Source organism: Odontomachus brunneus, unplaced genomic scaffold (assembly GCF_010583005.1).
Source record: "Odontomachus brunneus isolate Ranch 3 - 2012 unplaced genomic scaffold, Obru_v1 Obru_scaffold_022, whole genome shotgun sequence".
NCBI lineage: Eukaryota > Metazoa > Arthropoda > Insecta > Hymenoptera > Formicidae > Odontomachus > Odontomachus brunneus.
In genome coordinates, this window is record NW_022639472.1 from 1,907,927 (window position 1) to 1,920,487 (window position 12,561).

The 12,561-nt window shown below is 44.7% G+C and overlaps 1 protein-coding gene across 1 annotated transcript in view; it reads right to left on the reverse strand.

Moving 5' to 3' along the window:
- The window catches only part of LOC116842214 (inactive dipeptidyl peptidase 10), a 154,592-nt gene extending 142,971 nt beyond the window's left edge, over positions 1 to 11,621 (reverse strand). The window contains exon 1 of the mRNA XM_032811085.1: positions 10,776 to 11,621. The gene's annotated coding sequence lies outside the window, so the exon portion shown is untranslated. The remainder of the gene's footprint in view (positions 1 to 10,775) is intronic.
- Between the last annotated feature and the right edge of the window lie 940 nt (positions 11,622 to 12,561).

Consider the following 12,561-nt stretch of genomic DNA (forward strand, 5'->3'; position numbering starts at 1 on the left):
CACTTCATTGATGTAGTTGACACACCAAAATAAGTAAGTCAAATCAACCATATACATAACTATCATACAAAGATATGTAGAATGATGCAGCTATTTGTTTACAACTAAATATTTTTTGTCAGGTGCACCACATCTCTTTTTTCCTTTTATTATTACTTTATCCGGACCTGGTAACCAATTGAGGTTATCCTAATCCAGGCCATAAGATAAATTTCTAGTCGAGCAGACTATTTCCGCACCGGTGTGACAAATGTGAAAACATAAAAGGCTTCCGTAAAATGCGACGGTGCGAAAGGCGTCGCGTCCGCGTCTTCGAAGAAGCACAACGCTAATAACGCCAATAATTTATCATTTCTGTTTCGCGAAGAATCGTTGGGGCAGGCGGAGGAGGCGAGCGAGAATTCGTTCAGCTTTTCATCGTCGCGCGAATGTAATGCGCGTTTTGTGCAACCCCTCGTGCCTCTCCACTCTCTAAAGTACAATCAGCACGTTCCTCACTGAAATGCTATACCTGTAACCGGCGGTTCTGTTATAAGTAAAATCTCACCGTAAGGATCAATAATAGTGACTGTCCTGTTATTGATGCACTTCGCAAACACAGACAGTGCCACTGCATGCAAGACGCATGGAAGCCATTAATTCCGTTAATTTCTGCACAAATATAGAAAGTTGGAGTCGGTAAAACATATAACGAATTTGTAAATCACAGATTTTGCAGGGAAATCTTTCTTCCATTAGTGAGAAGATCAGTAAAAAGACGGAGCAGTAAAGTAGGAGTGTTTTTACTTAAAAATCAATGAACACTTATTGGTCATCGGTGAAATAGTTCTTTTACTGATTCGATCAGAAAGACTTTTACTGATTCACTTTGAGGATGCAAGGTCCTCTTCCAGTTTTTACTTGAAAAGCTGTTGTAAATAAACAACGCGTGTAGCTCTTTCTTTCTCTCTAATAGAAATTTTCAAATGTTCTTTTAGAGTTCTCTCAGCACAAATATAGAACAGTCTACCTATAGGACTGCGAAATTTGGAAAGTTTAAATAAATAGATAAGTATGTTTTTTTTATTCTCAATCTGACACAACATTATTTATGACACTCGTGTAAGAAAAACAGGACCTGGAATTAAAAGAGCATAGTTAACATTCGCTATGCGTCTAGAATAAAGCTTCTGAGACCGTATTCTGGACGCATCCCGAACGATAAATATGTCTTCCTGATCATCAAGCTGAGGCAATGTTATACGCGATGCTCGTATAAGAAAAACGAAGCTTGAAATTTAAAAGAGCATATTTAACGTTTGCTATGCATCCAGAATAAGGATTCTGGGACTATATTTTAGACGTATCTCAAAAGTTAAATGTCTTCCTGATTTTCAAGCTAAGACAACGTTATTTGTGATGTAAGAGAAGCAGAATCTGGAATTAAAAAGGCATACATTTACCACGCGTCTAGAATAAAATTTTTGAAACCGTCTGGACGCATTCCGGACGCATTCTGGACGCATTCTAGACGCATTCCGAACACTGAAAATATGCTTTTTTGTATTATCGTAAATAAATGTAGAGTAGCACTATATTAGTATTTGGTGGTCGAGGGGGTGACGCGTAAATACATATTTTTAAATATAATGTAAAATTTCGAATAATAAATGTAAATATATAAAATAAATATGTAAGGCGGTAATGTAAATATTTTCAAATTAATGTTTAATTATCATATAGTTATTTAGTATTAAATCTTTTATGCATTCGAAAAGGACTTTTTCCAAAAACGCACAACAAATCTCTCTGTCTCTCTCTCTCTCTCTGGTTCGCGCGTTAGACGGTGCATGCATTGACGTGATTAATTAATCGAGTGCAGTGGTCAATTCGTTTGATTGTCTGCGAGAAACCCGAGACGGCGCACGATTTTCCGCAAAATTGCGTCCGACATTTCATCGCGGCGCAGGACAGGAGGAGAGAAAGGGCCAGGACAGAATGGGAATAAACGACGGAAGTAATTTTAATTTTCATTTCATCACCAGTCGCCACATGTAGACGCAAGCGGATGACAGTTGCGCCGGGCTCGAAACTTTCGCGTCACGCCGCGCGCGATGCATCGTCAGTCGGATGCACGAAATGCCGCATCGCCCGCCCGCACAGCGCCGGCCCACGTCGTGCCTTTCCGGCCATTTTATTCGGGTGATAATGGAATAAAGATTAATTCCTAACACGCGCCCGTATGTGAATCCCCGTTGCACCGCGACAACGCGGAATTTTATCGCCGTGTGCGCGCGAGATTTGCATGAAGTCGCCCGAGAGCATAATTCTCTAAATTTCTTTGAGTGAAATCTCACTCGAAACGAGCGTGGATTGGCGGTATTTTCACTCGAGACGATAATGAAAATATTGCTACTGGAAATCGCTAGAATAAACGCTTTACTCAAACTTAGAGTGAACATGTTCTTCTATGATGGTGCAATACATCGGATTCACTTTTCAATTTCATGCAAAAATATTTACTCGATGTTTCTGAGCGGAGAATCCCTTCTAGATGAGAGAAATTACTGAGATTTGAGTGAATCGATGATTACGCTTCTCGTCAAGTGTTTCCTTCAAACAATAGGCGTTTCGTTTAGTCATTGTCATTGATTTAACAAATCTTTTTTATCTATGCTCTCTAAATTTCTTGGAGTAAAATCTCATTCAAAACGAATGGCTTTCATTCGAAGCGATAATGGAAATACTGCTACTCGAAATCGGGAGAGTGAATATTTCGCTCTAACTTAGAGTGGATTCTAATTCGAGCGAATGTTTCGGTAGATAAAGTGAATATGTACTGTGATGGTGGAGTATATCAGATCTATTCTTTAATTTCGAGTGGAAATATTCGATCGACGATTCACAGTGGAAAATTTGTTTTACATGAGAGATTATTCAAATTCGAATGAATCGACATTTACTTTTTATGCAAAATTGTACTCGAAAACAATTTTTTAGAGAGTATTCTTTAAATTTCTTAAAGTGAAATTTCTCTCAGAACGAGTGAAAGGTAAGAGTATTTTCAGTTGAAACGATACTGAAAATACTCGAAGTCGTGAGAATGTTTTACTCCAGCTTAGAGTGAATTCCTACTCTATATTAGTGAATATTTCAATAGATCAGAATAAATATGTTTCTGTGACGGTGAAGTACATCAGATTTACTCTTTGAATGGAAATATTCACTCGATGATTCAAAGTGGAGAATTCGCTCTGCATGCATGAGACATTACTCAAATTCGAGTGAATCGTTGACGATCCTACTTATCGAGCGAAATTTTACCGCCAGAAATTCAGAGAGTAGGTCGAAACCAGTGGACGAGACACAGATTGTCACGATCCGGTAAGAATAGCGATGGGAACGCGCGTAGGAAGATGCAGCGTGTAGCAATTCACCGAAGTGTGCGAAATAATGATTCGACTGAATAGCAAGCAGACGCTAATAAATCACCCTTCGGTGAATGAGCGTGCTGATAACCGCACGTCCATCTATCGTGATAAACGACGGTGTCTCACACGTTCGATATTTTATCGACAATTAAGCTGAATTGTTCCGTGTAACTGGCTTTTGCTCGTAAAAAGAAGCAACCGCCGATAACGGCATATGGTCGTCGTCGTCGTCGTTGTCGGCCTCCGCATTATTTCAAGTATATCCAAATTGGCAGTCGCCACGATACAGTCGCAGTAAATCATTGATAATTAAGCGACGTTGCTGCCACGTCAGATCGATTAACGGGGAAAATGAACGATCGTCATCGACGATGATTTTGCAGAGAGCAGCGCTTTATATCCGTCAATCGGCTGGCCGTTTTCTCACCCCACTGGGCCCTCTCTATCTATTTCGCCCGTGCCCGAAGATCCGGAAATATCCGTTTCCGGCGTTATCGATGGCGCTGTTGCTGGAATCCGATATCGGACGCGAAAGCTATATGTGTCTGATAATAATAACAATAGAAAAAATACAGCAAAAGAAATCGCAGATCCGCGGCCGGGAAAAGATCGGATAGTGGCTCCGCTGAAAACATATCCGTCACACCGAGCAGGAATTGAAATCCGAAGGCGGATTAATTATCACGGATAAAGCGCGCGGGGTTTCGTCTTTGGGACATAATTTTCACCTGTGACGGCTCTTGCCGGTCTCGCACGAGGAGAGGCACTCGCGGATCGCCCATAGATCCTTCGTGCCGCACTGTCCATGACTAGCCTCGTGGATAGAGAGAGAGAGAGAGGGAGAGAGAGCAGAGGAATTTAATCAGATCGGTCACGTAGAGTCACTGAGCCCGGACGGCGGCGGCGCGCGCGATTCCGCGGCCGCGAGTTATTATTGTTTGCGATTCCGCGCGGCGCGAATGCGCCCTAATTCCCCCGGGAATGCCGTATCCCACGGCGAATTTAAAATTAGGAGAAGGAAAACTCCTTCGACCTGCCTCCCCCTCCGCCTCGCTGCCGCCCCCTCGCCGTAGCAAGCTCTATGACGACGTAGTCGGAATTTCTATTTCTCGAGCGCGCTTCCGTTAACTTCCTCAAATTCTAATTTGGCCCCATTGGCCTACTTGGCGACGGAAGTAGCGGCTAACTCGGTAAATCGCGCGAACATACATTGACTCGCGAAATTGAAATTAACGATTTGCCCACGCCCTTCGGCGGCGCACTCGCGGCATTCGCGTTTGGATTCGTGCGTGTCGCGCGTCCCAAATGGCGCGCGAAATTATTCCTCCCGGTAACGAGGTATTTTTGTAACAACGTGAGACACATATACCAGCGGGCATGTAGCCTATTGGTCTCCTTAAATATTCTTCTTAAATATTAAATATTCTTGTTATTATTATCGTCGTGTGTGTGTCATTCTTGTGTGTGATTCTTGGCGACAATGTTGTTTCGTGCAATATTGGATGCTTGCAAAAGTTCGTAAGGTCACAAATAGATGGCTCTAGCAGCGACTTAGTAATTTCCTTTAAGTTGCTTTTTAGTTTGTAAATGTACTCGATCAGAATATTAATGATTGACAATTCATAGTTCCGAGCAAAACGTTAATTTAATGCGATTGAACATGGAATCAGACAAAGTTTAGTTTCGCCACTGCATTGCCACTTTAATTGAAGTAAAACTGCTGCAATGAATAAAAGACTGATTTGTGAAATCTACGGAGAGAATATTGTATCCGCTGCTGTCTGTGAAAAGTGGTTTAAAAGGCTCAGAAGTGACGATTACAATGTCAGCGATAAGCCACGTTCAAACCAAATGGAAAACAACAGAACAACGAATTGGAAGCATTGCTTAAGGGGATGCTGAAGCTAAAAACTTTACCGACATTGAACCCTGCCATTTTTCTGCGAAGTTTACATCGTATTGGTTACACAGAATCACAAATGCTTTTACGCAATAAAAATACGTGCAAAAATAAATAAAAACATTGCTCGACATGTGTGGAAAACGAACAAAAAATTTTGAATATAAAATCTCAAGCTTAATATTGGCAGTTAGCGTAATATTTGCCTAATCCAAAAGTTCCGCAGCTTGTACATACCAAAATTGTGGAAATTGTGCTCCAAGCAGAAAAATTTTGAAGAATATTGCTCTACCTTCGCATCCGCATTTGGAAGCTTAAGAATATCGAAAAAGTTTGAAGAAAGATTTCTGCACATATATGGTTAGATTTTCCGTTGAGTATGGTAAAACAAAGCAACACACATTCATGTAAGTTCTATATATACAAGAAATACGAAAAGGATAGCGTGATTACGTTAGTGACGATCGTCTCTGCATTATCGACATTATTCAAATTCGTCATCGACTCCAGCATTCCCTTAACAGAAACCTGGCCCAAATACTAAAAAAGCTTGCAAGGTAGCTTGGAGTTGGTAAATCAATAATATTCCGTTATTTGAAAGCAATGGGAAAAATTGAGAAGGAAGGGAGATGGTTTCCCCATGAACTTTCTGCACACACGCGATTGCGAATCTGCTTACCATCTGTCTTTCATTGCTTGCCAGATATAAAAAAAGTTTTTTGTAGTGAACAAGTGGATCTATTTTGACAATGCAAAGAATCATGAGTCTATTCCGGTCTATCATCGACATTCACAACAAAACATCCATTGTCATAAGATTATACTGTGTATGTAGTGGGACTAAAAAAGACTGTTTTACTATGAACTATTGTCACCGTAGCAAACGGCAACAGGAGATCGCTACAGATAACAGTTATGGCGTTTGAACCAAGGCATTAAAGAAAAATGCCCTCAAATAACCGCGAATCGATGCAAAGTCATCCTGCTTCACGACAACGCCCGACCATATGTTGCTGTTGCGACTAAAGAGACGTTATCCGAGTTAGATTGGAAAGTCCTGCCGCACCCAATGTACACTCCAAACATCAGTCCATCTGATTTTCATTTATTCAGTCCGATGCAGCACGGTCTATCTGATACATAGTTTGGAATTGTTGAAGAAACACGAAAATAGATCGATAAATGAATTGCCTCAAAAGACGAGTCATTCTATCGGCGCGGGATCAAACTAGTGCCCGAAAAATGGTAAAAGATTATTTGATAGCAATGGTAAATTATTTTATTAAAACGTTATATATCATTTCATTGTTATTAATAAACAAAAATGACTTTAATATTATTTTGCAATGAATTTGTGCAAGCATCTCGCTTATATTTTAGAAAATAAAACGTGTTATTGAGGAGTTTATTATATTTCTATTAAATATACTATATATCTTACACAAAGAAACAATATTTGGTATTTATAACTGTAATAATATAAAGAATATTTATAACTATAATAATATAAAGAAACAATTACTATATAAATTGTGGTTCGAGAAATTATTTTTTTTAATTAAATTCTAATGTTAGTAATAATCACCTTATATGCATATTATTACTTCCATTTTCGTGTTTGAACAACGAAAAAATATAATTCAAATAATTCAGGTCAAAAATAATTATAATATTAGTTAGATCAACCATTTTTTTTTTTAGTGTAGCAAAATAGATCTTACTGACAGCTTATTCCTGAGCTACTAGAGACATAATAAAATTCGAAAAAAATTTATATGAAAAAATGTTATAACATATCCTCTCTTTGTGTGGTTAAAAGTTAATCAACTCTTAACCCCTTCACTATCAATGTGACGAGAATTCTTGTCATTTAAATGATCAGCAATCATTTAAATGATTAATAATGAAGAAAGTTAGGCAACTGTTTAGGCATCCGAAACCAATTTTTGAAACGAATTTGTTATTATTCTTTGTTAAATTCTAAGAGATTACTGATCCCAGAGTTGTAATAAACTCTTACTCTAATGTCATCTTTTCGAATATCTTCATCTTCCTTAACCTCAACAATCGCGTTTCTCTCGGGTGGGAAGATCGACGTCGGCAGTGAAACGACGAAATCGGGAACGAGAGTGGATAAACTCGCTTTCTTTTATGACATTCTGTGGACACAGCGATACAAAATTAGATTTAGGAAACACGACGGGAAATTAATACACGCGCGGACCGGACATAACCGGCTGTATGTTACCGCAGAAACGGCCGAGTTTGCGAAAACGACTCTGTAGTAGGAAATTAGTGTGCCGCCACCAAAGAGAAATTATGGTTTCGCGCGGCGGTAACGTCGGAATTCGACATCCCGATTCCGATGTCCGAGTGACTTTGTCGACGCGACTACCGAAGTCAAAGTGACTCGTCGCCGGCCACTCGATTGACCGAGATTTCCGTCGTAAGGCGTCACGCCGTAATTCAGAGAGCATCGGCTAATTTCATTAGGTGCGTGCGTACATGTCGATAACATGATTATCGTGCATCATCGTGCCGGGTCAATCCCTAACACGCTGCGGCTAAGGATGTAGGATGCCCGGCGTTCCGCTTCACGACAAGCTCTCTCTTGATCCTCGAGACTCCCTCGAGATTTCTGAAACCTGAAACCAAATCGCGCCCGCGCTTCCTCCCGAGTATTCGATCGACCTGGGCGACAACGCCTTGTGATGTAATTAGAAATTTATACGAGATGGACGATTGTAAATATTACAGCGCTCATCGCGATTTTGTTTGATGCAACGGCCAGAGGAGCTTGCCGACTCGAAATTTATCCCATGTTCCTGATCAGGAATCAGTTGTTTGCTTCATACAAGGTGATGTACTGGCACCTTGTACTTCGACACTTTAGGAAATCTGGTTCGTACAGCTGATGAGTATAATACAACGTGGCAATTGGGATTTCATTAATAATAAAGATTATTAAAAATTAAGGGGTCCATGATAATCTAACACATACTACACAACTGATTAAGACCACGGGATAAATACCCAGTCGGGTTTACGAGCACTCACTCTCGTCTAGCTTTGCATTGTCTGCAAATGAACGCGCGAAATGGAAGAACGAGACGAGCCTACCGACGCGTTCCCTCGAGATTCGCGTGTCCCGGCGGGTCTCTTCTATCTCCTGAATCAAACGGTCTCACCTCGGCGAACACTACTCGCGAATAGCGAAATGAAAGAGCGCATTGCGTACAGACCGATGTACTTAATACAGAGAGAACTGTATCGCCTCGCGTTATTCGTCTCGCTAAAATATTAACGTTTCCCTTTTTGCGAAATGAGAGTTCTCGTTCCCGTTATGTTATCCGCGAGGCATCCACGTATCCCCTTCGCGAAAGCGATAAATCGTCCCAAGACGCGCCGGACGTCTCTCTCGTAGGGACGTATTATATGGATATTTATCTCGCTCCCTAAGATGTACGCGACGTGTCTACGAGGAGGGAACCTTAATTAACACGGTCGTTCCTCACGGCACCACGCGCGTAACACGCGTCCGTTTTGTCGCGGCGGTGGCGGCGGGGGAGGATTCATCGACATCGGGAGCGTGCCCGGCTAAAATTCCTAGGCCACACGGTAATAATAGGACGGTTGACGTTTACGTTCGCGCACGCATTGTATACGACATCATGGTTCATGCCTGGATTTCCAGTAATTAATGCGGCGTCCATAGCACTGCGAAAGCGCTGCGTTGAGATGCATGCGCCGAATGCCAGCGCCGTGTACTTCGCACCCCGGGGATGCGACGCGCCCTCGCGGACCGAATCAACCGGCACAAAATCTTGGCGGATACGCGGCACAACGTAGCGAAAACTCACGTGGGCCCCGACGACGATAACGACGTAGGCGATACAACGACTGTGTCTTCTTCGCTTTCGCGAGAGTTCAAAGTGAACCTCGCTTCGCTTCCGTGGACTTCCTTGAGGGTAGAGGGATGCTGGGGGGACTTCGCCTCCGTGCAGCAAGCTTACGAAAGCCATAACGACCTCTGAAACTTTTACCGAGCGGCTAATTTCTCAGTATTACCTTGGTAAACGGAGGAAAGAGAGAAAGAGAGAAGAACACGAGCTCCCTCGTCGGTTATTTAAAGAATTCGCTCGCTTCTCGGGGGTGGAGAACAAAATCTCCGTCGGAGCGGGGCGATTCTCGAGAAATAGGACGCGCCATAACAGACGTAACGGAACTCGCGTTCGACGTCACGTCTGACCGCCGTGTCTCGCAAGGGCAAGAAGCTCGCTCGTTTTCGAATTCTCACGATTTGAATTCCGACCAAAGTAGGCATTAACGCGATCACCTTTCGCGTACCTTTCGCGCGACTGCATGCGAACGGGAACGAGTCACGCTATAGAGTGTACCCCGCTAGGCTACTGGCGAAACGTCTTCGGCACAAGATAGCGTTCCAGAGGTCGCAAATTTCGCCGTCTACAGAGCGGCAGTATGAAGCCGGTTGTGTGTCCCGTCGTTGAGGCGTCTTATCTCCGGACAAGACGCTGACAACGAACGATTGTCTTGGAAACGGCTGTCTTCAAGGACACGCCATCGTTACTCGATACTAGCTCAAGAACCGTACACGCTCCATCGACATAATCCGACATCCCTCTACGTGATACGATTATATACGTGTATCTCTCATCGGCAGCGGCTGCGGAAACGCGAAATCCGGACGTTAGATGCAGATTCTCGAGAATAAGGAAGAAATCTCGAAACAGGGCGGAATGGGATTGAAGGGTCTATCGACTTTACGGTCGCCTCGTGTAATCGGATAGAAATATCCCGGTAGAATGTGATTCATCAAATGTTTCCTGAGAAACGACGTCGGAACTGAGTTTCCAAAGTAATCCTCTTGACTTTTATCATGGCGAAGGGAACCGAATATCTACCAATCAGCGGTCGTATGGAATTCGCAGCTCGAAAACTCACGTTCTCGGGGTAATCGCAACGAGCTCGCATTCATTATTAAACAGATTTCCGAATTTATAGAGCGACCAACGCGAATTAAGATTAGGTGAAAAGCGCGCGACTGAAGGGGAGAGGAATTTAAATTTTCTTTTTATCGCAGGTAAAAAACGAGGAATAGTTCTTTGGTTGTTCGTTGCCAAATCTCCATGCTCGCCGAGATATTTATCACTCAACAACGAGAACCGATTTTTGTTTAATACTCCAGTTACCTCGTCGTGCGTATCAGTCGCGAAAGTGCCATTGAAACGATAACACAAACTTCAAAAAATCTGCCAACTCGCGGTCACGATTCTCAAGCGTCAACCAGATCTTCCATATCTTAGCAAGCCGATTGTCGTTGGCGCGATTGAGGACTCCTAAGTGAAACTGCAAACTCGATCGCTATGACCTCCCGATCTCGCAGTGTTCTCGTCCTGCCCGGAGAGTCCAAGGACCTCGCGGGACGACCACGGCGAGCTCCTTACCTCAACACAAGCAAGCACGAGCCAGTAGCCTCGAAGGATGGAATAACTGGACGATCCTGCTAGCTGCCTCGAGGGAAGCTCGCCCGGGTGGCATGGCTCCCACCACTTTACCCCGATCCTCCCGGCCGCTGTGTTGCCCCGGCGAAGGATGTGTTCCCTTCGCGTTCGTCACTAATTCCTCCGGCTAACTGTATCGTTGCTGATCGGTCGACGACTCGCACAGCTCGACCCCGCTGATCGGACCCCACGACGTCGCTCCCTTGCGCGGCAGCCGCGCACCCCGCGCACCCCGCGCACCGTTCGCCAGCGATACGCGATTACGCCGTTAGCACCCCGCGCACCAGCAGGTCAGGCCGCGTCCTTCGAGAAAGGCACCTCGCCGGGTGTCGTCGCACCACGTCGCGTCGCGGCGGCTCTCATCGAGGACGCGAACGCCGCGCGGTTCGTTCGATCGTCGACTCCACGAAGAGAGGGTCCAGGAAGAGAAAGAGAGAGAGACAGGGATAGGGGGAAACAGAGATAGATAGATGGGTAGATAGATAGAGAAAGGGAGAGGGGAAGAGAAAGAGAGAGAGAGAGAGAGAGAGAGAGAGAGAAAGAGAGAGATAGTAGAAGGTTCGCGCGACGTTGGCAGGACGCGATGGAGTATCGCGGAGCAGGGAGATCTCACCACGAGTCGGGAGAGACGTAACAGCGACGACGACGATGACAACGACGACGACGCGAAGAAGGACGACGGCGACAACTGCGACGATACCGTGCGGAGTGTCCGTACAACTGTCGACGAGATCAGAGGCGGAAAGAGGAGAGCACGGAGACCTGGGCACAGGACACGATGGCCCGGCCACTGCGCCGGCACTGAGGCTACGCCGCAGCCTCGGCCTCCTGATACTCCCTCTTCCTCGCACTCTCCTCCCGTCCCGCTCTCGTATCCAGGCGTCTCTCTCTGGCTTTCCGTCTCCGTAATGCTCTTCCACCCCCGCCGCGGACCGCCCCCTACCCTTCCCTTCCCTTCCTCTCCTCTCCTCTGCTCTGCTCTCGCGCTCGCGCTCTCGTTCACCCGCGTCGCGTCTTCGTGGTCGAGGAATTTTGAAAACCCTCCGGGCGTATGTTTTAGACTGCCTCTTCTCTCTCCTTCTCTCTCACCAGCGGTAATGCATGTGCGCGTCCCTCTTTCGGAGTTTAAATGTGTACCGTGGTTTTCGGAAATTCACCTTCCGTCTTCCTCTCGCCGCCGGCTTTCCGTCGCCGCCGCCACGTGAATTTCTCTCTTTCTATTTCAAGTCATTCCACTCCCCTCCATTTCGCCGTCTCTAATTTGCCCGCGTTCCTCTCGATCTCCCTCTCTGTCGCTCTTTTTCTGTACTTCCCTCCCTCTCCCCCTCTCTCTCTCTCTCTCTCTCTCTCTCTCTCTCTCTCTCTCTCTCTCTCTCTCTCTCTCCTATTCCTCAACCCCGTTGCTCATCTTTCCCCTTCTATCTCTGTTCCGTTTCTGAAACTCTCTTTCGTCTCTTCAGCGCCACCGTTTCCATCTCCTACCTTTTCATTCTTTCCCTCTTTCTCACTCTTGCTTCCACTCTTGTTTCAAAATTCTCGCTCTCGCTTTCCCTCGATTGCTAGATCTACGTCGGTTTTCAGCCGCAACTGGTCCCCTCCCTCTTTCCTGCCCGCATCGTTCACCCCTTTTCGTTGGATCTCTTGAATACCGTTACCTTTCCTTCCATCCAATACATCTTCTCCCTCGCAGTCTTCCTCTCTGTCTTACTCTCTCTCTCTCCCTCCCTCC